Here is a 26,835-nt window from a genome sequence, read left to right as displayed (position 1 = left end):
TCTAGACGATCTTGTCTCAGCATTTGCACTAGCAAAGGCCCGCAAGCGCCAATTTTAAGACAGTTGTGAAAGTGGTGTGCTGAAGATTTATAGTATATATTTCTCTAGATGTTATTTTTGTTTTTTTTATTGTTTTCCTATATTCCCAAAATTCCAATTTTTCATGTGACTTTGCTACCTCAACTTTTTTACTTCTTCAGATTATATTTTGTTATAGTGTTTGTTATTAGTCATTTGTTTAGTATTTTATTGTGACTTTGATACCTCAACTTTTTCACTTATACAGATTATATTTTGTGCTATGTTTATATTGCTTAAGTTATTTACAGTATTGTATTTGTTTGCCCTGTTTATTTATTTTTTTATTATTTTCATATATATTCCCAAAATTACAATTTTTTTATGTTATTTTATATTATTGTAAGGTGTGTTGTGTGTGTGATGTATGCTATATGTGAACATTCCATATAATACAAGTTGTGATTTCATACATTTATCATTGGTGTCGGATTATTTGTGATATAATAATGAAGAATACTTGTGAGAAGGGCCCCCTGGGAGTTTTTGCTTGGGGCCCCAACAGACCCTAGAATCGCCTCTGCCCGAAGGAGTCGCCTCAATTATGTTTCTAGCCAGAGCGTGATGTCTGTTGTATCGGGCTTCAACCTGGCCTGTTAATCAGATATTGTGTAGAAAAGGTGTGGTGTATTACAAAGTTAAAATAGTAACAATCTTTGGTATATTATGTTTGTGTGTGTGTGTGTGTGTGTGTGTGTGTCTGAGACAAAATGAGTCATCATACCTGCGACAGGCTGGCGGTACAGGGTCATAATTGCAATGGGGCGCTGCAGGCATGGGTATCCACCGTCTCCTAAGAGACAGTGTCCAGCTGGTGGATACAGAGCCTGCTGATACATGGGTGATCTGCGCAGGACAAGGGCATCATGAACAGATCCTGGATTGCCAATGTACACATCTATAAATGCACCCTTGGCATCACAGGTGCCCTAAAGAATGATGGAAGGAAAAAGCTTTCTGTTTATATAACACTTTTTTTGTGGCTCTGCAGGAGGAAGAATCGTGACGTGGCACCCGTCGATGGCACCAGCGACACAGCGAAATGCCTCGTGGCCAGCAAGGCGAGCAAAGCTGGCCCCCACCTCCTCCATCTCTTCTGCCTTTGGGAAGTGAATAAATTTGTGGAGGATTGTCATCATCTCCTCCACAACATTGTGAACAGTCCTACAGACTGTTGCACGTGGCGAGCTGAAGGTGTCTGAAGTGACCCTGTAGGACGCTGCACAGGCCAGCCAATAAACTGTTACCAGCACTTCAATTTCATGGCTCCATCCATGGTCTTTTTGACAGGGCAGCATCCGGATTAGCATGTTGATGCTGTTCCTGGAGAGCCTGAAGGCTGGTTTTAAATCCTCTCTAGAAAAAAACTTAACCAGGATAGGTACTTGGTCATTGACTTGTGAATACCTTTGTGTGGGACTTTGTTCCTGTGAAAATATACAGATAATATATAAATTAAGAATGTTTTTACTGTTGCTTTTTTGTGTATTTATTATATATATTTTTTTCTTTTAAAAATGTTTTATTATATTTAATGTATTTATTTCTATATTTATTTAATATTTAATCACTTGTATTTTAAACATTGTCTGAAATTAATTAAAGTCTGACAGAATAAAATTTTCCTCTAACATTTCATCTGTTGAGGTATTTTGCTTACATTTTTATTTCAGTTTCATTCATTTATTGATAAGCCCTAGCACAATGGTGTCCCAGAGTCTAAAAGTTGTAGCCTATATCAGTCTGGATAAGTACCACTAGTGGTACTCCGGCTATTGGTATGCAGAGGTATCACTAAATTGAAAATAAATTAATGTTGAAACACTATGGCCTGGTTTCACAGAAAGGGCGTGGACTAAGCCTGGATTAGTTCATAGTTCAGTTAGAACATTCATGTTTTTTTTATTTTATAGATATGCTTAGAAAAAAAATGTTTTACTGGTATGCATCTTGAGAAAAAAAAGGCACTGATATATTTTTTCTTTCAGCTGAAACAGCTCATATTTACATTTGAGTCTAGGACTAGGCTTACAACCTTGATCTTTACTTGAGTAAAACTTGTTTACATTTAACTACAGTACAGTATTTAACTTTTAAGCACAACACATTTTAATTTAATCATTATTTCAGTTACTTACCTTTATGTGTAGTGTTAATGTTCAAACATATATATATATATATATATTAGATACCTCTTAGAAATGTTATTTAATAAGAATATAATATTTTCAAACATTATTACTTCTTATTTAGATATATGAAATAATGAAGAAACAATAATTAGACAAAGGTACAAAGCTAGAGAGACATGCGAATAAGGCACGCCTCCGCTGCATCCTGGCTCTTCTTTGAAGTACTCTTCTCTTCAGTTCGGCAGCCTCCTCTTCAGCATCTCGGTAAAGTATACCAACTGCAATGGCAATCCCAAACTCAGACTGTCAAACCATTTGATTGATTAATTCATTAATTAATTTACTTGTTTCACTTTTCTTTTGTCTAGTGTCTATTTTTTCCTCACAACATCCATCAACTTCCCAACGTTTTTTTCCGCTATTTAAAATATATATATATATAAAAAAAAAAAAACCAGACCGTTGTTTCACATTTTATTTTATTTTATTTTAAAACGATGTAAATATAATCAGAGTAGTGAAATGATCCCTGAACCACAGAAGAGGCAGTTGTTTAATATCATATTAGGTACAAGGTAACATGATTAATACAATAAAATAAAAAAATAAAAACATACAGTTAAGTTAATTTTAGTAAGCATGTTGAGCGACGCTATCTAGTATGCTGCTGTTCCAATTGCAGGATTACCGGACTTGTGTGCTCCTGTTCTGTGAACTTGCAAGAAAAGTTCCGACTTTGCGAACTTGGTATTGAGAAACGCGCCAGGACTTTTATTTTTAGCCGGTGCTGTGACGTCACAGACCTGCGCCACGCTCCTGCGTCTGTTTGAGCTGAAGAAAGGTTTGTGGTTTTAATCATTTAAAGTGATTAAATTGATACAACGCGGTCAGTCTACTTTATCCATAGGGACCATGTGACGTCACTGTGGTTTATCGCCGCCATTTTTGTGTCCGCGCTACCTGTTTCAGTCTATGGTCACAGCAGCCACAACTACCAGAGGAAGATCAACAAAACTCCCAGAATGTTCAGAACAAGGATACAATATGCCCAGGATCTGTTATTCTGTTAGCTGTAACAACAATCATCAGAAAAAAACCTAACTACAGTTTTATTGTATCTCAGCAGTGCTTGAAGTGGGTCGGTATGCATACAGTATAGCCTTTAGTGTACCGGTGTCATTCACGCAGGTGCTTTTCACAGCAAGGGTGTTTTTTTTCGGCACAACAAGAGTAGTGGAATAATAATTAATTATTGAATAAGATTGTGAATCAGTACATTATAATGAAAAGAAGCATTTTTTTGCGATTACATCATTTTGAACCGATCAACTCGTGAGTCCAAAGATTTAGTAAACAAGAAAGCAATCGAACAGCACGTTCAAAACAGTGCTAATGCAGAGAATAGTGACTTACAGTACATCCAGATGCCGTACATTATTTGTTTCAGTGTGTATTTGGCTTAAGAGCAAGATTATGTTTTAGATTATGCAGTGTTTAGTGAATTATGAAAATTAAATAATAAACGCTAAACTATTGTACTACATAGCGTTCGTCATTGCAACACCTGCAGTAAAGTATATACATGTAAAAAGGTTCTCAAAAATAATCATTTGTTTTGCTAAAACTATTTAGGTACAATTACTCTAAAAATTATTTGTCATACAAAAATGACACACAAGTTACACACAAACCATCGTCCTGGTACCATTGTGAATTGTGACTGGCTGCACAAGTGGTGTAATAAACTAAACTAAAATGTTATTTCAGCCATATAGCTTGAATGAATACAAATGCATATGTTAAATAAAGAAATCTCTTGCTTTTGGTGCTTGAATTTGTGCTTCAATAATGAGATCCAGGTTTAGGAATACACAAGACGTGAAAGACGTCTTCCCTCAGGTAAATTCTATGTTTTCTTGGCTTGCTGGATGTTGGGCTTATGCTCAATAATCACTTTTTTTTTTTGCATTCGCCAAAACTAATTTGCCGAAATCTAAGTGCGGACTGTAAGGGAATTAGTGCCGTCAGCGCGAGTCCCGTTCGCTGTGAAGTAGTGACCAGGATTCTTCAAGGTCTTAAAGCCTTCATCGAGTGACTACGTTCACAATAATTTACACTTTTTGTCCTAAACATACAATCAAGTCAAATTCACAGTGTGGGAAGTAGTAGTAAAAAGTAATTTCTTATTTCAATTTATTATTAAATCTCATTTAGATGCGCTGTGTCTGTTGTCATATCGGACACAAATATGGCGGCGAGCATAGCGGAAGTGACGTCTTTGGTACCCATGAATAGTTTTTACCAACGTTGTAAAGGTAATTGATCATTTTGTTACACGAGTCACAGAAGAGGTGTGTGTCATTTCGGTCCGTTTATAGTGAATCAGATGATAAACACAGATCTTTTCAAAACTCCAGTTCAACTGAATCAATTGCTTCACAAATGATGAATCGTTTTCGAATCGATGAATGTTTTGAATCGCTCGACTCAGCGCCCACTGACGACATCTGCTGCTCAAAACACTGCAAATACAACGACAACAACAAACTCATGTCTAATGAACTTCTACAAACAATAGCAATTTTCTGTTTCTAAATGTAATAAATTAAACGCAATATTATCACTAAATACCTAATCTTAATTATAAGTAAATTGTAATTGCCTGTAATTTCTGTTCTTTTATTTGCTGTGTTCAGTTAGTATTTATTGGTAAAATTTCAGTGTTTTGAGCAATCTGGCCATTAACTCTCACTCTGACCGCTTCCCTTGCCAGTGAACTATGGAGCTGATGTGTGAGATGCACCCAGAGATTTAGTTTGCATTGATTTTCTTTCTGTTAATTGTTTGCATCTTAAACAGGACAAAGTGTTCAAACACAGAGAGAAAGTTGTGGAGCAACTGAGATCTACATGACACTATTATAAAGATGGTGTTTATTAAAGAGGAGAGTGAAGACATGAAGATTGAAGAAACATTCAGAGTTAAACAAGAAGATACTGAGGACCAAACAAAGATGGTGTTTATTAAGGAGGAGAAAGAAGACATGAAGATAGAAGCATTCAGAGTCAAACATGAAGATACTGAGGAACAAACAGGTTGGTTTTCATTCTTAAAGCTGAAATGAATATTTATGAATAATGTCACACAGGTGTAGAAATATTGAGACATTCGACAGAAGTGTTGAGATCGCATGACAAATACTAACACTGCCTTCAAGTGACATCATACATTAAGATTTTAACAATAATATGGAATTAGCCTAAACAATATATAATATTTATGTAACATTAAACCCAATATTCACTTCTAATATTAAAACCATTTATTTCTAGCACTTTGGCCAATTATGCAAAAGTAAGAAAATTATTTATTTTGTGCAAAATCAAACCTTGAAATCTGAGTAATCATATTGGCTACTGCATGCTGTCTGCATTTGTTCATTTAAAGTATTTGGTAAGCAAATCAAACAGCCAGAGGACAATCAGGCTACATCTAAATCAATCTGCATACAATTGAAAAGTGTTTGTTTTAAAATTTTCTCTATCAAGCATTTTTCAAAACTTTCTCATTCACACTGAAATGTCAGAAAATGTTAAATTCGCCTTAGTGCGCATGTGTAAAACCTCATAAAAGCTCACTGACTATACAAATGGAACAGATGATACTTTTTCATGGAATTCTTCTAGTTCCGAAATATCTGTTTTTTGTTGTTTTATAAGACATATAGGATAGTACAAAATAGGAAAACAGTGCTGTAAATATAAAACAAGTCTACAATAAAAAAGAAAAGAAAAGGCCAAAACACAAACATTCAGGATAAATTTAGATGTAATTATGTGAAATGTAAGATTGTATTGTCTAAGTTGTACACCCCTATATCTTGTGTAAAGTAGTTTTTCAAAAAGGGTGGAAAAAAATAGGAAAAGGGGAAAGAAGAACAAAATATGTAAAATACATAGATAAAGAGAGAGATAATTTAAATAACATTAATATAATCAAGTAAATAAAAAGATGACTGCTATTTAGGAGGCATCAGAGTGGAGCAGTAGGTCATACTTATTAAGAAGGTACTGTATTTTACCATGAGAACGGTATAAACCAGTGGTTCTAAAACTGGTTCATTTAACTGTACCCCACATTTTTAAAGTAAGATCAAAACAAAACAAAAAAATTGTACTTTTTAGTATAAAAACTGTTAAATTTGGGTAAACGATAAAATGACATCAAGTTAACTAATTTTTGCCGTGAAAACCGACTGCATCCACACCAGCAGCGTACGTTTGATTGAATGCCCACAGAGTGCTGCTTTAGCAAATCATGCTGCTGTTCATTGTGTCTCTAAAGTAGATTTGTAGCACCTAATAGCATGAAGAACACATATTGACTGTACATAAAGATCGATTTAAGAAACTCTTCGATACAGAAACATGCTGTGCGAGTTATTGATTTTCATGTTTAAAATACGAGCAAGAATGCAATTTTCCCTGAATATCCAAACAACTACAAATGTTGATTTTATGAAAGTTATAAAGGTAATATTAAGTTAACATTTTATATGTAGCCTACATTTTAAACACAATACTGTCAATATTGTTCGATTTTACTACAAATAATAATAGTTCCAACAAAATGCACAATTGAGTTGGTGTGAGTCTCCAAGAAACAAAGGTGTTTCGTTACTGAACGAATCTGCAGATTTAAATGTTTCAGAGAGATAGTGATCATTAACCCATTCATAACTACAGCCATTTGCTTCATGACTAAATAAATGAATGAGTGACGCAGTGCCTCCTCATTAAGACAGTAACTGTCTGTCACCTATTGGGTACTAAATTAAAAAGTTTGAGATCCACTGGTATCCCTGAAGCTGGAGCCCAGGGGTTGACTGGGACAAATTTTCAGGCTGGGAAATCTCACACTCATCCAGGCCGTCCCATACACCCACAACAATCTCTGAAACATGGACAACCCTATTTGTGTATGGTCATCACATACAAAGTTTTACATTTTTAGGCTATGCAACATGCAAAAAAAAAAAAAAAAAAAAAAAAAAAAAAAAAACTTTCACTTCCATTTGCTTTTCAGTCTCTTCATTTTGCCCTGATCTCTCTCTGTACCACATGACTTTAATGCTCAAGGTTTAACAAACTATGCTTTCTTAATGGCCTAAATGTTAAAATTAGTACAGTGGGGAAAATTATTATTTGATCCACTGCTATTTTTGTACGTTTGCCCACTGACAAAGAAATGATCAGTCTATAATTTTAATGGTAGGTTCATTTCAACAGTCCGATACAGAATAACAACAACAAAAATTCAGAAAAACACATTTAAAAAAATTATAAATTGATTTGCATTTCTTGTAGTTTCTTGTGTTTCTTGTAGTTGTCCACCAGGTTTGCACACCTCTCAGGAGGGATTTTGTCTCACTCCTCTTTGCAAATCTTCTACAAGTCATTAAGGTTTCAAGGCTGATGTTTGGAAACTTCAGTTTCCCTCCAGTTTTTTTTAAGGCAGTTGTTTCTTTTTACACCAAGTACCACCTCAGAAAAGATTTGGTTCTCAAAAGTATCACCATATATCACCAACATTAAAAACCGTAGTGTAGTAGGCCTAACTAAACAGCTAGAGTTACATATAAACTCACTGTGCAGCTGATTAATTCTGTGGTGGAACTCAATTCAATTCAAAAGAGCTTTATTAGCATGATTATGCAACATACCGCAATAAATATATAGTACACAAACATACAGATACATTATATAATAATAATAATAATAATAATAATAATAGATAAACACATATACATGTTCATATTATCACAGGAGAAAAACTAAATAAATACATTACAAATTAAATGAGTACATCTGTGTTTACTGGAACTCTTTACATTATGAAGGATTTTATTTATTTTCTATTAGTACTTACACTACTGCCACCATGGTCCTCCACCCCACTTGCCTCATTGCTGCTAATTTTTTCTTCTTGCTTAACACAATGTAAATCACTCATTTTTTTGTGCAAGATACAACCCTTTGACCAAACTAAAACCTAAATAAATATGTTTTAAATCAAATTAAAGCCTATTATTGGTACCATTGATTGAATGGTGCCAGAAATTGAGAGGTCAAGAATGTTTTCCAGTGCAATCTCATGGGCTAAATGTAAGCTTTTAATATTAATAGAAAGCTTACAATCTCCTTTTTAAAATTAGCCTAGAGATATGGTTTTCAAATTCAGCTACTTTCAGTCTTTAAAACAATAGAAATCCAATGACCATAATTTTATTTTATTTTTTTATTATTATTTTTTTAGGCAATCCTGAGGCTATAATTAAGCGTTTAATATCATTATAAACATAGAATCTTTTACAGTAAGCTTTAAATCATTGTACTTGGGGCAGCCGTGGCCTAATGGTTAGAGAGTCGGACTTGTAACCCTCAAGTCTCAGGTCAGGCAGGGATTGTAGGTGAGCAGAGTGAATGTACAGCGCTCTCTCCATCCTCAATACCACGACTGAGCTGAGTCCCTTGAACAAGGCACTGAACCCCCAACTTCTCCCCAGTCCACGGGGTGTGTGCACTTGGATGGGTTAAATTCAGTGCAGAATTTTTTATTATTATTTATTAATTTATTTTTTATATTGTTTCCAAAATATTATTACAATATTACTAATGTTTTTGACTAAAACATTCATAATTTAGTGATTTATAACCATTTTTTTCACCATTTTGCATCCTTTGGGGTGTTTTAAATTTAAAAGGTCAGCGTAACCACCCACTTTTATGACTGCCTAACATCAATGCCCTCTTAAAGGTCACATATTGTACACACTGCTTGAGGTTTATTTTAGTTGTTGATGTCCTTAAGAATATATATTTGCGGTATAAGTGCCAAAATCCATCTCAATATATTTTTACAGCTCCTTTTTTAGGAGCTCTGTCAAGAACAGGTAGATTTGGCCCGTCTAATTAATTTTCATGAGCCTCTCTTTAACAAGTTGTCAACAGATTGTTCGTCAGGTTAGTTTAAGTTTAGTGAAATGTACGGTTCCCATTACAGGTCCTTTTTAAAAAAATAGCATATTGTGATAAAGTTCATTATTTTCTGTAATGTACTGATAAACATTAGACTTTCATATATTTTAGATTCATTACACACTAACTGAAGTAGTTCAAGCCTTTTATTGTTTTAATATTGATGATTTTTTCATACAGCTCATGAAAACCCAAAATTCCTATCTCAAAAAATTTGCATATTTCATCCAACCAATAAAAGACAAGTGTTTTTAATACAAAAAAAGGTCAACCTTCAAATAATTATGTTCAGTTATGCACTAGGGTTGGGCGATGTCGACCAATTTGGCATTGTACGATGTCTAATGTGAAACATCGCAGTGGACGATGGCATCGTCTGCGGGGGTGAGGGCTTGTTGTTGTTAAATAATTTATTCATAACGAATTAATTAATTGTAGCCTACCGTGTCCACCAGTGCTTAATTTGAGAAAATGTCCGATTTTGGATTTTTGCGTTCCGGTATTTGTTTTTAAAGATCTGGCATTAACAAGTGCATTAGATCCTGTCAGTGCGTGCTTGCAGACGAGACAAGAGCAAGCGCGGGTTTATATAGATGCATTTGGAGGATGTGTGTTGTTCCTTAACATATTTTTGACCAGTCAGCTTTTTTAAGTTCAATAACGCTCTCATTGTTTGCTTACTGCTTAACCCACTCTCTCCAAACGCATTTACTGAGCAGCAGAATGTTTAGAGAGAAAGGGTAATATCAGAAATAATACCAAATCAAGCGAAATATTAAACATTATAAACACTATAAACATAGCTATAAGTTAGTTACCCTGACACCTGACCCAAAACGAATGATTTAAATGTATAGGTATTTAAAACAGAACAGAAATGAAACAAACTATATAAAGTTAAGAAACTAAAACAAAGCGAAACTAAAAATAGCACGTTGGGCTCACGCACCTCTGTTTTTCAACACAAATCCAAGTGTTTCCATATTCCCAATGTATTTGAATGATAAAGTGTTATTTATAATGTATACTAGGCTTTGTATTGTACATTCGTATTTCGATGGAAAAAAATATTCTCATTTTTTGGTTCCAAGCTCTGTTCATTATGGTAAAACCATGAAAAGGGCATATTTGGTGTAGTTTATTTAATCTTATTTAATTAAAATTATTTAGATTTTTTTCTGCTGTTTTTGTATGCCTCATTTATTAATGTAAACGAATTTTCATGTAATTTGTTAGGAGTTCACTCTAATTTGTATTGTGATCACTAACAACTTCCTTGTTATTATTTCCTCATAATAATAATAATAAAATAAGTAAAGATGCAGAAATTGAAAGCATGCATTTCATTTGGCTATATAGGGATTAAGTGTGTGTTTTTCGTGAGCGGGTTGCTGCTGCGGCGGGGGCGGGGCGGGGCGCTGCGGGGGCGGAGGATCGCGATGCCGGCTCAGCATCGTGATGTCTATTGGCCATGGGCGATGGACGATGGCATCGTCTATCGACCCAACCCTATTATGCACTCAATACTTGGACTGCTTCAATGCGGCGTGGCATGGAGGCAATCAGCCTGTGTCACTGCTGAGGTGTTATGGAGGCCCAGGATGCTTCGATAGCGGCCTTAAGCTCATCCAGAGTGTTGGGTCTTGCGTCTCTCAACTTTCTCTTCACAATATCCCACAGATTCTCTATGGGGTTCAGGTCAGGAGAGTTAGCAGGCCAATTGAGCACAGTAATACCATGGTCAGTAAATCATTTACCAGTGGTTTTGGCACTGTGAGCAGGTGCCAGGACATGCTGAAAAATGAAATCTTCATCTCCATTAAGCTTTTCAGCAGATGGAAGCATGAAGCTCCAAAATCTCCTGATAGCTAGCTGCATTGACCCTGTCCTTGATAAACACAGTGGACCAACACCAGCAGCTGACATGGCACCCCAGACCATCACTGACTGTGGGTACTTGACACTGGACTTCAGGCATTTTGGCATTTCCCTCTCCCCAGTCTTCCTCCAGACTCTGGCACCTTGATTTCCGAATGACATGCAAAATTTGCTTTCATCCGAAAAAAATACTTTGGACCACTGAGCAACAGTCCAGTGCTGCTTCTCCGTAGCCCAGGTCAGGCGCTTCTGCCGCTGTTTCTGGTTCAAAAGTGGATTGACCTGGCGCCTGTACACGGTGGCTCTGGATGTTTCTACTCCAGACTCAGTCCACTGCTTCCGCAGGTCCCCCAAGGTCTGGAATCGGTCCTTCTCCACAATCTTCCTCAGGGTCCGGTCACCTCTTCTCGTTGTGCAGCGTTTTCTGCCACACTTTTTCCTTCCCACAGACTTCCCACTGAGGTGCCTTGATACAGCACTCTGGGAACAGCCTATTCGTTCAGAAATTTCTTTCTGTGTCTTACCCTCTTGCTTGAGGGTGTCAATGATGGCCTTCTGGACAGCAGTCAGGTCGGCAGTCTTACCCATGATTGCGGTTTTGAGTAATGAACCAGGCTGGGATTTTTTAAAAGCCTCAGGAATCTTTTGCAGGTGTTTAGAGTTAATTAGTTGATTTAGATGATTAGGTTAATAGCTCATTTAGAGAAACTTTTCATGATATGCTAATTTTTTGAGATAGGAATTTTGGGTTTTCATGAGGTGTATGCCAAAATCATCAATATTTAAAACAATAAAAAGCTTGAACTACTTCAGTTGTGTGTAATGAATCTAAAATATATGGAAGTCTAATGTTTATCAGTACATTACAGAAAATAATGAACTTTATTACAATATGCTAATTTTTTGAAAAGGACCTATATATCTCACATCCAAATGTTGCTGGTTGTGTGTAAAGCTTGCACAGATTCCGGAAAACAACTGTGTGAATGGACCAAATCAAACAATTACTGAACAAATCATGGGACACATTATCAGTGTATTTTCCAGAATCGCTGTATGAAAGAGGCTTAAGCTGACGTTCCACTGGTCTTTTATATTAACGTTGTTCGGAAGCCTATGTATTAATGTAGTTTTTCTGACAACCATGGACTGAACAGCGTTTTCTCGACTTGTTTTCGTATTGTTGTTGCTTAGCAATAGAATGGACGTAATGTTGTCAGGGGTTGGCCAAAAGGAGGGTGGGACGGTGGTTGGTGCTCGGGGTGATGACTTAAGGCGGTGACTGAGTAGATCGGACGTCACATTTTTACGGAAGTCACAGCGCCTTGTGAAAAGGCACAGCTACTTTATGCAGGCTGTGTGCAATTTACTGTGGGTTGACTGCTTTGAAACTTATATGGTAGTTACATAAACCATAGACCTTATTTATCATGAAGAAAGCCAGGAAATTTCAGTTTTGACAATATGGGACCTTTAATAAAATGTCAGAAGGAAATATTGTGTGATGGATTTTCATCTTGCCCCCTTTTAATTTTTTCCTCATCTCTCTCTAAATTTGTTGAATTTATTTGTTGAATTATTACAGTGAATTCTTACATAAAAATTGCAAGAATTGAGGTCAATCTATATCTAGATTTCCTAAACTTTGTCATTAGATGATCTAGTTTTTTTTTATTAATTGTATAACGGCCGGCTTAAACTCTGTAGAATACCGGCCGACCAGGATCAGGTTTGGACGCCCTGGTATAGGATCTATCAAACTTGCATTACATATCTACATGTTTTGATGTTAATTGTTTTGTGTCATTAAACTGGGATTAACTTTTATCTCTTTGTTTTTCCTCCTTAGACCTAACATCGGTGAAAGAGGAGAGAGAAGTACTGAATGAAACTGAAGAAAAAGATCAGTTTGAGAATCTTTATGATTTCATAACTGGAGAATATTTTTTTTGTTCCTTACAGTCTGAAAAAACTTCTGAACAAAAAAGAGCTCAAAAGACAGAAACTATGAGTTATTTCACTTGCTTTAATTGTGGAAAAAGTTTCAATCGACAAGAAGACATTAAAATTCACACTGGAGAGAAGCCTTTTATCTGCAAACAGTGTGGGAAAAGTTTCAAAAGAAAGCTTAAACTTAATTGCCACATGAAAGTTCACACTGGAAAGAAACCCTTCACCTGTCGTCTGTGTGGGAAAAGTTTCAATCAAAAACGAATGCTTTACGCCCACAGGCGAATTCACACTTTAGAGAGCCGTTTTACCTGCCAACAGTGTGGAAAGAGTTTCAGTAGAAAAGAAAGCCTTAATAGGCACATGAATGTTCACACTGGAGAGAAGCCTTACTCATGCAAACAATGTGGAAAGAGTTTCACTCAAAGAGGAAGCCTTTATATGCACATGAGAGTTCACACTGGAGAGAAGCCTTCTCATGCAAACAATGTGGAAAGAGTTTCAGTAGAAAAGGAGGCCTTAATAGGCACATAAGAGTTCACACTGGAGTGAAGCCTTACACATGCTGTCAGTGTGGAAAGAGTTTCAGTAGAAAACAAAGCCTTGACAAGCACATGAATGTTCACACTGGAGAGAAGCCTCACACGTGCAAACAGTGTGGAAAGAGTTTTAGTCTACAAGAAAACCTTGGTAGGCACATAAAAAAAATTCACAATAGAGAGAAGCCTAAAGATCTCCTCAATGTGGAAAGTGTTTCAACTAAAATTTAAAAAACAGCAATTCTGGTCCTTGATTCTGATTGGTTGAGCCACATTTGAAGTTGCTGTAAATTACTCTACAAACATACAGTCCTGCAAGCACCCCCGACACTGCACAAAGTTTCAAACCCCGTTGGCGGCCACCTGTTTACAAGATGTCTGTTGTTGATCGGTCATTTATCGAGAGAGTCACCGCTCTGTATTTGCTCTGGAGAGCAGAACAGCGGCGTAGGGATCGTCGTCGCCGTATTTGGGTCCACCAGACCCTTCGGAGGCGTTCGGTGAGTTTCATCACTTGCTCCAGGAGCTGCGCCTGGATGACGGCCGTACTTCCGCCTGTCCCGCGCCCAGTTCGATGACCTGCTGTCCCGCATCGGAGCGAGGGGATTTCAGGAGCGGTGGAACTTTCATTTTAAAAGTGAACTACTCGTTTATGTCATTCCTCCTTTGATGTATAATAATTCTATAGGTCTGTGCCATTTCTTTGTTCATCTTATTACTGTAAAATCTGTTTGTTTGTTTTTTTGATGATGATAAATGGAGCCAGCCTCCAAAAGTATTTAACCTGTCCTGTGATTTCTTTATTTTCCTGACACAACATTGTCCAGACACACTAAAGTGTACACACTATTATAGTTATTATTGTTCTGTTATTATAGTGTAGACACACCACACTATAATAATGTTTCATATAATTAATATTTAGATATGGAATAAATAGCATTCAATACAAAATGAATATGTGTCATATATGTGATAAAAAAACTTGCTTTGTTGTGCATTAGAACCGCACTAGGCATTTAGTATTCATGTTTCATATTTGAATGAGTGACTCGGGCAGGCCTGCCGCCACAGCATCAAGCAGGCTCCTGATTGGTTAACGCAGCGCGAATTGACGGAGAAGTTCAGATTTTTCAACTCAGGCGGTAGACGCGAATTTGCGTCAAACGCGTGATTCACAAAAAGCACAATTCGTGCGAGAACTCCAGATGCGCGTAAACGCGTCTTACCATTGACTTAACATTGAAATCACTCGTGCCAGACGCATATTCGCGTTTGGTGTGAACGCAGCATAAGGGAATCCTATACTGGGCCCGTATTCACAAAACATTTTATCTTAGCACTAAGAGTTCTCCTAAATAGCAGTAAAAGTTTTTAGCTAAGAGTTTTCTCTATTAACAAAGCTGCTGAGACAAACTTTTACTAAGCAGTAGAGAGAAATCTTAAGCTAAGAGTAAGGGCGGGGTTGACCTCGTTACAATGGATGATGTCAGCCTGCTCACTAACCATGCATACAGTGATTGGCTGATAGGGGAGGGGTCTGTGTCAGACATTTATTCATAGAAATATTGTTGTAAATGTTGCCATATTCAAATAAAGAATTTAAAATACAGGGCAAGTGTCACTTACTAAACAAGTGTTCAAATGATTGACAGCCTTTTATAACAAACAATTAGCTGATATGCATGTAAATGTAACCCCTCACACCCAAGTCCTACCACACCCGCTCCAAGCAGGTCTCGAACCCGGGTCTCCAGCACGTGAGGCGGATGCACTAACAAGGAGGCTAAAGGCTACAACCTCTAGGCTCTGTCGCTAGTGCGTCTCTTGAGATCGGGAGTGAGGTTTATAATGGCTGTTGCTGGCTGTCTGCCTCAGAACATTTTAGAAGCATTGGATGATAATGAGCTTTTCAGAAGATGTGGTCTTAATCGCGAAGGTATTATGACTATTGCAGAATTGCAACAAATAGAAACAACCCAATAACGCCACAGATCAAGGTTTTAACAATCCTCGAATGGCAGCTCCTTATGAATGCAATAAATATTTTAATGAGGCAAAGGATTTCAATCTGCAATAACATGACATGGTTACATGAAAACATTATCGGCAACTTGAAAGTAATGTCCGTTTACCTGTAGCTGTTGTTTGTCACTTAAATCTCTGCCTTAATTTGCCTGACTTTGCAAAGAATACCTGGGGCCATATGTATAAAACTTCTAAGAAATGGTCTTAAGAGTAGTCTTAAACTTTGACTTAACTGTCAAAAAATTCTTAGTAAGAAGTAGGACTTTTTTAAGAGTAGGAGACTTTTATAAAGCATCTAAAAGCAACTTTCAGTAAAGTTTGAGACTGATTCTTAAGTTCTGACTTAAGTGTTGTAAATTAAGGACTACAATGATTGAAACACAATATAGCCTCTGAATCAGCCAATAGTGAGCCTGCTCATGTGAGTCACAGCAGCACAACACCAATTATTTGATGGAACTACAATACAAACATTTAATTAAGACACTATTTCATATTTCAGTGTATTTAAACAAATTCTTTGCATTGTGGAAAATTATCACAAATTATTATTAATTCTTTGAAATCCATGTCTCCTCATTTACAGTTGGAGCAATGATGTGAACAGCTCCAAGAACTCAAAGAAAGCCCACAAACTTAAACGTTTCTTGTTTAGCAGCATGGTTTGACGGTCAGTTGGAAAGTCAATAAACTGCCTTTAAGTTGTGGCCAAGAGAGAGAAAAAAGTGTTACTGATTTTGTAAGCATATTGCATATTTGCTTGGAGTCAATTGTTTTACTTTTATTTTTTTGATAATAATGCAGTAAAATGTGTCAGTTTTTTGGCATTGCTGTCCTACTAAGAAATTATAAACACATGCAAAAAACAAGAGAGGACCAACACAAAATTAATAACGGATTATGTTGTATTCAATGTCAGTGTTGACAGTTTAGTGATTTTGTCACTAGATTTGTTGACCTCCTTCCCCCTTTTGAGACTTTGAGACTAAACCTTATTCAGATTACAACACTCTCCCACTGATATATTTATATTATATAGATCAGTGAACTCACCATTATGTCCTCATCCTCATCAGCTACATTGTGTGACTGTTTTAACTACTTTCAATTGAAAGCAGCAACATTGATCAGTGTTTCTTATTTTGATGGTTTAAGTGAAATGTGAGGTCATTAAAACCCTCCACACATCACTTTTGGTCACTGATGTGTTTGGTGAGGTTAGTGTCACAATATTTAAGACCCTGCTTACTGTGTCATCACCAGTGCTTTGCCGCATTTTTACAATCTTTCAAATTTTCCAGTGAAAATAAATAAACAAACAAACATATTATTGCAGCTAGAGCATTGATTTGTAGAGTGGATTAAGTTATTATGCTTATTACTTGGTCAACAAAAATAAATACATTAAAGAATGCTTGATGGTCACGATTGTATCATTTTATCAACTCCATATCATCATATAACTCCAATATGTCATATGTGTATTATAAAGTGTGTGTTTCCTCCTTTTTGCTGCCATTGTGTTACTCCTAACTAGGTTAGGAGACCTCTCCAACACTCTTAAATAATTTAGCAGCTGAGACCTAGTCCTAACACTTAAGAACTTTTATTAATCACTCTTTATCTTAAGTCCAGAAATAAGAGTAAAATTACATCAGTCTTAGACTTTTGAAACACTTAAGACTAAAATTTGACTCTGAGAAGCTTTATACACACAGTCCCTCTTCTTGAATAATAAACTCATAGGCACTGTAACTTGAAACAAGGGCTAAGAGGTAGTTTTGTCCATAATGTTGCACTGGCTGTTGTAGTGCTTTTTTCAGTGCCAACCAGGGCCCGTATCCCTAAAGAATTTTTGTGCAAAAAGTGTCTCCTAGCGGCCAAATTCTAAGAAAATTCTCAGAGCCATTACGTTTTCTTAGAATTTCCCCTAAAAGTGACACAAAAATCCCAGTTAACATAAAAGCTATTCCTCAAGATTCCTAGCGCTTAAAAGGGCTCCTAAGGCGAGATCTGCTAAGAGCAGGGAAGAGGACTTTTAGTGGCTTAGGAGTTCCCCTAAGCAGCTGCGCACAATGGCCATTTTCTGTGTTTGTAGGATATTTGTTAACAAGCCTTCATAAATAGACCAGCCAGCAATCACAGACATTGATAAAAGCTGATCCGTGTTACCCTCGTTAAGACCACACTGAGTTGTAACGTTGCAATTTCTACTTCATTAAAGACAGCCCATCTTGTTTTCAATGGGGTCCATATGGGAGTGAAAATACAAAATATGCCAGCTAGGATATTAATATGAGCAAATAAGACATGAATCATTAATTGAACAGGGTGTGATGAGCTTAAGTTTTCACATATTTTAGATTCTAATGTTAGGCTATAACCCCTACAGCTTACTATTGATTTTCCAGATATTTTCTTGAATGTGAAATATTATTTACAATTACAGTCTGCATAAGATTAGAGTGTATAATTATGCTTATTGATTTGAGGGAACATCCTTTGCTCATTATCACCAAAAGTTCATTTTCATCAAACTTGTAGGATCAACCAATCACAGCTTTTGAAATGATGACTCATACCTAGCAACGGGGTCAACCACACCTCCTCACTAAGATAGGATTTTCCATCCATTCCTTGCTCAGAGTTCACTGAAAATGTTCTGGAATCACTTCTAAGCTAAAACTCCTGGCAAGGAATTTTTAGGTTAATTTAGGAGCTCTCTGAGAGGATTCTCAGAATCTTTAGGGATACGGGCCCAGGTGATATCTTCAATAAACTTTACTTCAGCTTTACTTTTGCTTTCAGATGTTAATCTTCATTTGAAAAACTGCAATGTTGTTTACTGCTTTTTCTTTCTTTCTGAAGTTTCAAGAAAGTATAGTTTACTAATGAAGACTATATAAGACTATATTTTGGTAAATCATTTCATTTAAAGACAGTGTTTTTTATTTTACTTTTTACTGGTAATATTATTTTTATAAGACGAAGGAGTAAGTGAATGAGGTTTAATGATAAAAAACCATGCAAAACACAACGGAAAACAAAATACACTGAACCGAGCAAAACAAAGGAAAACTTAGGAAATATGGGGACAACATCAAAACACAACAACACCAGACAAGGAAACAATGCAAACAAACCAACTTAAAAGGTGTCGACTAATCACGTGGACAGGTGTGGCAAATTATCTAATTAGAGGGAGGAAGTACCAAATATGGTCAGGGAGGAACCAAATCAGCCAAAACAACAGGGGAAACAAAGGGAGAAACCAAAACATATTAACAAGGGGGGAAAGACACTAAGAAGACACAAAAACCTCCATAAATCCTGACACATTGTAAAACATTGTAAAAATGTTATTTAATAAACACAATGAAACTGAAACTTTTTTCTTATCTCTTTTTAAACATAACATCAATTTTAGAGTAATTGAACTTAATTAACTAAATAGATTAACATAAAATCATGAATGTTACGTTGATTGACCGAAACAAAATTGTGACTAAATTACCTTTATATAATTACCTTAAATTCACTGAAATAAAAATTCTTTCTTAAAGGCAACTTTACTCAGTTACATGAAACCTGTTGACATAAAAAAGTTAAGTAATGCCAACATATCATTTTTTTGAGTGTGTAACCGGGTGGAAAGGGGAAAAAAACACGCACGGCAACAGATTAATTTGTAAAGGGGTTTTATCTGACTGCTGTTTTGTATTTGAAAATGGTTACAGCGGTCGGTGGGAACACCCCTGGGCACAAAGAATGATAATAATAAATGAGACAATAGCCGGAGAAAAAAACAAAGTTACCAATGTCAAATAAAGTTATTCTATAAGAAGTAAAATTTACAGAATAATCACAAATAACAATGCCTCGCTACTCCTATTCAGATGTGACAAAATGTAATTTCAGACAGTGATTTCTATTGAATAAACAGTAAGAAAAACAGTATGAGACCCACACTCCCTAATAAACTTCTCTGGAGTGAGCACTCTAAAGAAAAGTTATCTGCACTCTTAATCGGGTCGTATAGATAAAGTATCAAAACAAAACGCTCGGTTGTGGTTTCACCAGAATACTACATTCCTATACAAAAACGGTCCAAAACAAGATGATTACACAGTAAAGAATACGGTAGTGCTATGGTATTGAGAAGAGATTAATGAAACACATTAATAAAGTCATCTCAATTCTGCTGTCACAATTTCACATAAACACAAGTTTAACAGAAATGATAGCATTTGTACACTTCCGGAAGTAATACATAAAAAGAAATATCAAACTTACACTGGGAATTTCCACTATCACCCGACACGAGGTTTATGCAGATTAGCCCCAATCCAACCTCATCTAAAAATTACAAGTCAACATTACACACAAATGTGTCACGAATTCTCATGGACATCAAAGAAAAGTTTAGCAGTAATATTTACCCAGATAGATAGCCTTATTTCAGAATTAATCTCCCCGATGCTGACACGATTACCTGGCACTCGGCATGCGTCATAGAATTATCACCAAAAGTGGCTGTTCTAGTCACCTGCACGCCTATAGGAATTTTCCGCAAGCATTAGCATAGATTATTGAAACCTATTAGACCAGTAGCATCGCGTTCAAAAATGACCAACGAGTTTCTATATTTGTCCTATTTAAAACTTGACTCTTCTGTAGTTATATCGTGTACTAAGAACGGCAGAAAATGTAAAGATGCGATTTTCTAGGCTGATAAGATTAGGAACTACACTCCCATTCTGGTCTAATAGTCAAGGAAGTTTGCTGCCGTAATATGGACGCAGCAGGCGCAGTAATATCACGGAGCACCTGAAATTAGTCCCCAGTTAGGTAAGCATTTGCACATGTGCTGCGTGGTATTACTGCTCCTGCTTCAGCCTTATTACAGCAGCAAACTTCCTTGACTATTACGCCAGAATGGAAGTGTAGTTCCTAATCTTATCGGCCTAGAAAATTGCAGCTTTACAAAATGTAAAGCTGCAATTTTCTAGGCCGATAAGATTAGTACACGATAAGATTAGTACACGCTGGTATTACTACACGATATAACTACAGAAGAGTCAAGTTTTAAATAGGACAAATACTGAAACTCGTTGGTCATTTTTTAACACGATGCTATTGGTCTAATAGGATTCAATGATTTATGCTAATCTATGCTAAAAGTGATATCGCCAGAACAGGAGAACGGTTGAATGGATTTCAAAACGGTAAAACTCAAATTATTTACTCAGGGGGAGTTGGAGAATGAGCCTATTTCCAAAAAAAAAAAAGTGGAGTGTTCCTTCAAGATGCATCAAAAGTAACAGTAAAAGGCATTTATAATGTTAAATTAATAATGTGGACTCCACAAAAATATACAACACAACTGTTTTCAACTTAACTATAACAACTATCACAAGAATAAATAACATTTTCATTTAATTTCATTCAAATTACATTTCATAATTTGATCATTTGTTCTCATTGTGGTGTGAAAATTTAATTGAAATATTTCAAATTTCACTGGTATCTTAAATTTGGTGTCATCATAGCCATATAGAGTTGCATGGGTTAAACACAATGAAAAACAATAACTATTTTAATTTATTTTGTTAATACTTTTTTGTGGTGGGGCAAGTAAAAATTTTAACAACTCAAAACTCTTAGCGTTAAGCCCTGCAAATACTTTAACATCTATAAAATCACATACACTAAAATGTTATTAAAGGACCAGAAGTAAAAACTATGACTACCAGATTGCTGCAAAAAACACAAGCTTTGAGTAATCAGTCATCTTAGAAAAGTAAAACAAGACTCACCAGCAAACACAATCACACAGGTACAACACTAGACAGACCATAACCAACACTGGGTTATTTATTCTAAAGATAATCACATGACAATAAAAGGAAGAAGACAAGGTTTACCAAAAAAAACAAACAAAAAAAAAAAAAAACCAGGGCATAATACAGTCCAAAGAAACATGAAATAGACACAATGACCTCTAGTGGTCATCTAGAGGGTATTCCAGGGGATATTAATTCATTATTACCTTTTCAGTTTCGATAAATTGGCAAACATATGCCAACCTATTCAGTTCACTCAATATCTTCTTTTATTAACAGTGAAAAGTTTAGGTAATAAATACAAGACACAATAAACTGTTTATTAGAAACTTTAACTAGAAGTACATCTATCAGAAAAAAAAAACATGTTGTATTATTGTTATGATTTTAGTGAAGTAAAATGTTTTGAAAACAAAATACCTTTAATACACCTGCAGGAAAATGAAGATCAGGAGACTCTTGTTTGAGCTGGTCCTGTGTGTCGCTGCGGTCATCCAGACTGACTAAAGCACTCAATCACTGGAGTTTTATTCAGATTTCAGGAGGCCGTTCTTACAGATGAAGACAAAGCTCTCAGATCACGAGCTTAAACACAGTATTCAAAGGATGTGATCAGTTCTATACTATACTCTAACTATAGCACTCATGATCAAAGAGATCAGGGAAAAACACATTCACACACAACTCAGGTCTTCATTAGCATTAACAATCACAAAAATTAAAGAAATGAGGCAGAAGTATCAAGTGTAAACAGATAAAATATGACAGTGTCTTTTTACATTTGTATTCACACACACCTAAAGAAAAAGAGATTAATTTACAACTGAACATTTCTGCTAAATTTCCTAAGCAATAATTTTATTTCAACCAATATAATTGTGTCTTTTGCAGTAAGGATTGTCACACCTATGGACTGTCCCTGTGTGTGTGGTTTTTTTTTTTTTTTTTTTACAATGTGCTCCTTGTCCTTGTTTGTCTTTATTTGGTTTTCCTGTCACTGTTTCCATTGTTTGGATCAGAAGGATAAATGACATTTACATTTTAAAATGAATATATTTAGCTGTAGGAGTGTGTGAGTATGAATGTGAAATGATGGTAAGTGTCATCTTTTTTCTTTATTGGCTGTTGATGTTTCTGCCTCATTTCTTTAATTGGTGTCTTTGTTTCTGATCAATATCTGAGTTAAATATGAATGCAAAGGCTGAAGGAGAGACTTTCCCTGATCTCTGTGATAATGAGTCTATAGTTCTGCTGATTGGATTAGAGTCGCTGAAAATCTGGGCAAATTCCTGTAACTGCTTACATCCTTTGCATATTTTATCTTCTAATGACAATCCTGAAATCTGAATAAAACTCCAGTGATTGAGTGTTTTAGTCAGTCTGGATGACTGCAGCGACACACAGTAACATCTCAAACAAGAGTCTCCTGATCTTCTCTTCTGAGTTTACAACAGGTCTAACTGGATGTCGCAGGCATTTTGGTTTCAAAACTTGTAACTTCACTAAAATCATAACACTAATATGACATAATTATACTTTTTAATGAATGCACTTCTAGAGATTGAGTTTCTAGCAAAGCAGGTATTGTATCTTGTATTTATTAACTGAACTGTTCACTGTTAGAAAGGGAAAATGAGGAGTAACAACTGAATATGTTTGCAAATTTTGCCAATTAAGGAAACTAAAAAGGTAATAATCAATTAACCATTTTCCTTTACGCTGCAAAAAAAAGTATTTAAAAACAAAATTGCTTACATAAAAGAACATTACCACTGAAAATAAAAAAAGATCAAATACAGACCATATTATTTCCATCCAATCCTTACAGAAGATTTCTTCATTTTCAGTGTGGATCTGCTATTAATGACTTTGTAAATGCATTTCCAAAACTGAAATCTTAATATGTAACTTAATAATATTATAATCATATTTTAGCACGGATTATATACCAATTTTTTTTTTTAAAAAGTAATAATATTCTGGGGAAATGTAAGTCATATTTCATTAATAAATACATTTCTCTAGTGGTAAATAGAAACTGACACAAATATATTTTTGTGTCCTCATATGCCTGACAGTGTTTCAGTAACTTTCCAAAAGAGAAATAAATAAATGAATACACAAACAAACAAACAAAATTTTGAGATTGATTACAATAGTCAAAAGAGTGATAGATTAAATTTGCCATCACACCCTCTTTGTTACAGTTACACAGCAGCATTGACTAGTTTAATGTGAATTTAATGGCAAGGTATATCAACATAAAACAGTCTTATAAATGTACATACAATAGAGAATAATATTAATAGATTAACGATATTAATAACTTCAGAAAAGCATCATCATATGGGTACGAAATTCTATTCTATATACAACATTTCTCTGATATATTTGTGATTCTAGAGAGAAGTGCACCAGTGGGACTTTTAATTTGCTCTGGTGATGTGACGTCATAAAGCTGCGCCGCGCTCCTCATCTGTTGTGATTCGCCTGAAGAAAGGTTTGTGGTTTTAAAGTTTTTAAACCAATGGACATTGTTGCATCAATAAAGCGTTTTCACAATCTATGGAAAATAAATGTTATGTTTATTCAGTGTTACTTAAAGCGTTAGCCTTTAGTAACAGAGAACGTGCGTCTCATTTCTCTCTCTATATCATGAATCAATCGTGTGATGATAAGAAGTGATGAGAGAAACTGAGAAGCCGAATCATTTGAACCAAATCATTTGTGAAATGATTCAGTGATTCGAATCAGCGGCACGCGGACTACAAACGACAACAACAAACACAAACGATGTACAAATAATTGAATACCAAATATAAATCAAAATAGTCTATCTGAATATCACTGTGTATTTTGTATATAATTTATACATTTAATATATAAGTCTATTAACTAAGTCTATTGAAGTCTATTTAACTACAGTGTTTCCCCTAGGTTTCCAGCTTTGGGGTTACTTTTTTCCCCCAGTACTTTACCCTACTTTGTGAAATAACGAAAACATTTTATTTCAATGAAAATATAACTCAAAAACTCTCTATTTTAACATTTTGATCAATTAGGGCTCTACAATCTTTTGCTTTTTTTTAAATAGAAATTCTTGTGTTTTAATTTTTCTCATAATCATAAACAAACAGAGGTTTACTATTAAAATCAATAAATAATAATAATTTACCGTTTAAATAATAATTGTAGTAATTTTTTCTACAATTAAGTGGTAACCCAGCTAACAATTTTTGGTTCCCAGAAAGTTCCCAAAAACGTTTCCTATTGGTAAGCCAGGAAAGTTTTCTTTAGCCAGGTTAGTTTTCGTTCCCGGAACGTTCCCCTTACCTAGAGGGAATGTTCTAGTTACGTAAAGAAAACTTTCCTGGCCAACCAATAGGGAACGTTCTATTTATGTTTCTAGAAGGTTCCCAGAACGTTCTCCTAAACTCTTCACTCCAGTACCGCTTCTGTACGTCAGCACTCCTGTGTCCCGGAGTAAGCGGCATGGAAGGCGGACGGATGTGAATCTCAATAATCACTACTACACACCATGTCTTGTTTTAAACTATTGTTTAATCATTACAGATAATCAGAGCACATTTAACCATCATAAGGAGCATTAAATGAGACTGAATTATGCTATACTATGTTAGATTTTGTTAATGTAAGATGTACAAGTACCATACCATAAAACAACCCAGATTTTGTTTATTAAAGCACCAAAAAACATGACTTCAACAAAATATTCTTTTTTAAAATGTGTATTTATTTATTTTTTTACAGACATTAAAAACGATTAACATTTATTTGACTTTATCTAGGATAACATCACATTCGTTTCTTACCGCTGAATTAACGATGATGTGCTTCCCTCTTCTGGTCACTAAACGAAAAGTCTTGGTTAACATTATGTTTTCTTCAGTAAGACGTGTCAAATCTCCCTAAAATAACAATATTTACTCTCGTGTATATATATTAGTTAAAAGTAATTATTCCTAAAAGAGATTAATCAACAAACGTTAGTCAGTCAGTTAAACGAAATGACCGTTATTTTTTAAATTACGCGAGCGCGCCGCTTTATGTTGACGACAGGAGAAAGCGCATGAAGTAAAGAAAGTTTATAATATGATTTTCAGACACTTAACCTTGGCTTAATTTAACTATAAAATCAAAATTATATTATCATTATAATGTGGGTTAAACACTTTGATGTCATTTATTATTTCGGACATAAGGTTCTAGTTTGATTATAATGAAAAAAATACATTTTAAAATGAGAAAAAATCTAAGTCATCTGCAAAGTTTTAATATTTTTAAATGGTAATGACGTTCTGGGTACGTTCTCTCTAGGTTATTCAATAAAAACTAAAAATAACCTGTAGGGAAAGTTCTTTATAGTTTATTAAAAAAAAAACCTACATTATACTGTACAAAAGTAATACAAGACTAATATTGTTCTGTTACATGTTACACCGTACTTTTATTTTGACAGGTTGCCGTGAAGTTTCTGTATCTGTGTCCAAATTCAGGGTCTGCATCCTCCTTAGGATCCTTCCTACCAGGTTGAAGGAGGAGGGGTCCTCCGAAGACCGCAAAACCTGGAAGTAGGAGTCTGTGAATTTGGACAGCCTACCCTTCTTTCAGTTCCCTCTCTTCCCCGTTGCTCATATCGTGTCGCCTAGCAACCGTGACAGCGCTAAGCAAGAAGTAAGGTTATCTGTACTGCACAAAACAAAAGAGCTGCTCTATCGTCCCTAAAAGCGTTAAAAACAGCTTCAATCACTAACAAGAATTAGCTGTGTGTAAGGGGATATTCACACAGGCAGTAAGAAAGAAGCCAGTTTACGAAAGTGACATACAAATGTAAAAAAAAAATAAGCTTAACGCTAAAACCAAAGGCCTAACTAGACAACCGCTATAACAAAAAACACCAAGAAACGCCAGTTTTTTTAAAACTTACATCACTACTACCATTCGATTTGTTCGCTATTATTTGAAAATTCTGGAAGCGCTCTGCCGAAAGGAATTATGGGATTGGTAGGACAGGAAAGGATCCACCAGACCCATCCTTCAAATTCGGAGAAAAGGAGGACGTATTTGTGGGCCGCATTTGAAGGATCCCATGAATTTGGACAGCCTTCGTCGCGGCGCTGTGACGTAACATCCTTCAAATGAATCCTCCGAAGGATGTAGACCCTGAATTTGGACACAGCCAGCGTGTACCAAGTGTGCCGTAGGTGTCCTGAAAAGTGAAGCCAAAAGTTTTCGATCGCCCCCTGGTGGCTGGCTGCAGTACAGGTCATAAACCCCGCCCTCTCCATGTAATCTAATGGGACGTAAGCCAAAATAAATAATCGAATTA

At 35.6% G+C, this 26,835-nt stretch overlaps 1 pseudogene; it reads left to right on the top strand.

Annotated features, from left to right (window-relative positions):
- The window catches only part of LOC141326079 (uncharacterized), a 135,925-nt pseudogene extending 110,927 nt beyond the window's left edge, over positions 1–24,998 (top strand).
- Positions 24,999–26,835: the final 1,837 nt, after the last annotated feature.

The sequence above is a fragment of the Garra rufa genome, chromosome 2, assembly GCF_049309525.1.
Source record: "Garra rufa chromosome 2, GarRuf1.0, whole genome shotgun sequence".
Taxonomy (NCBI): Eukaryota; Metazoa; Chordata; class Actinopteri; order Cypriniformes; family Cyprinidae; genus Garra; species Garra rufa.
This window is presented reverse-complemented; position numbering and strand designations above follow the sequence as displayed.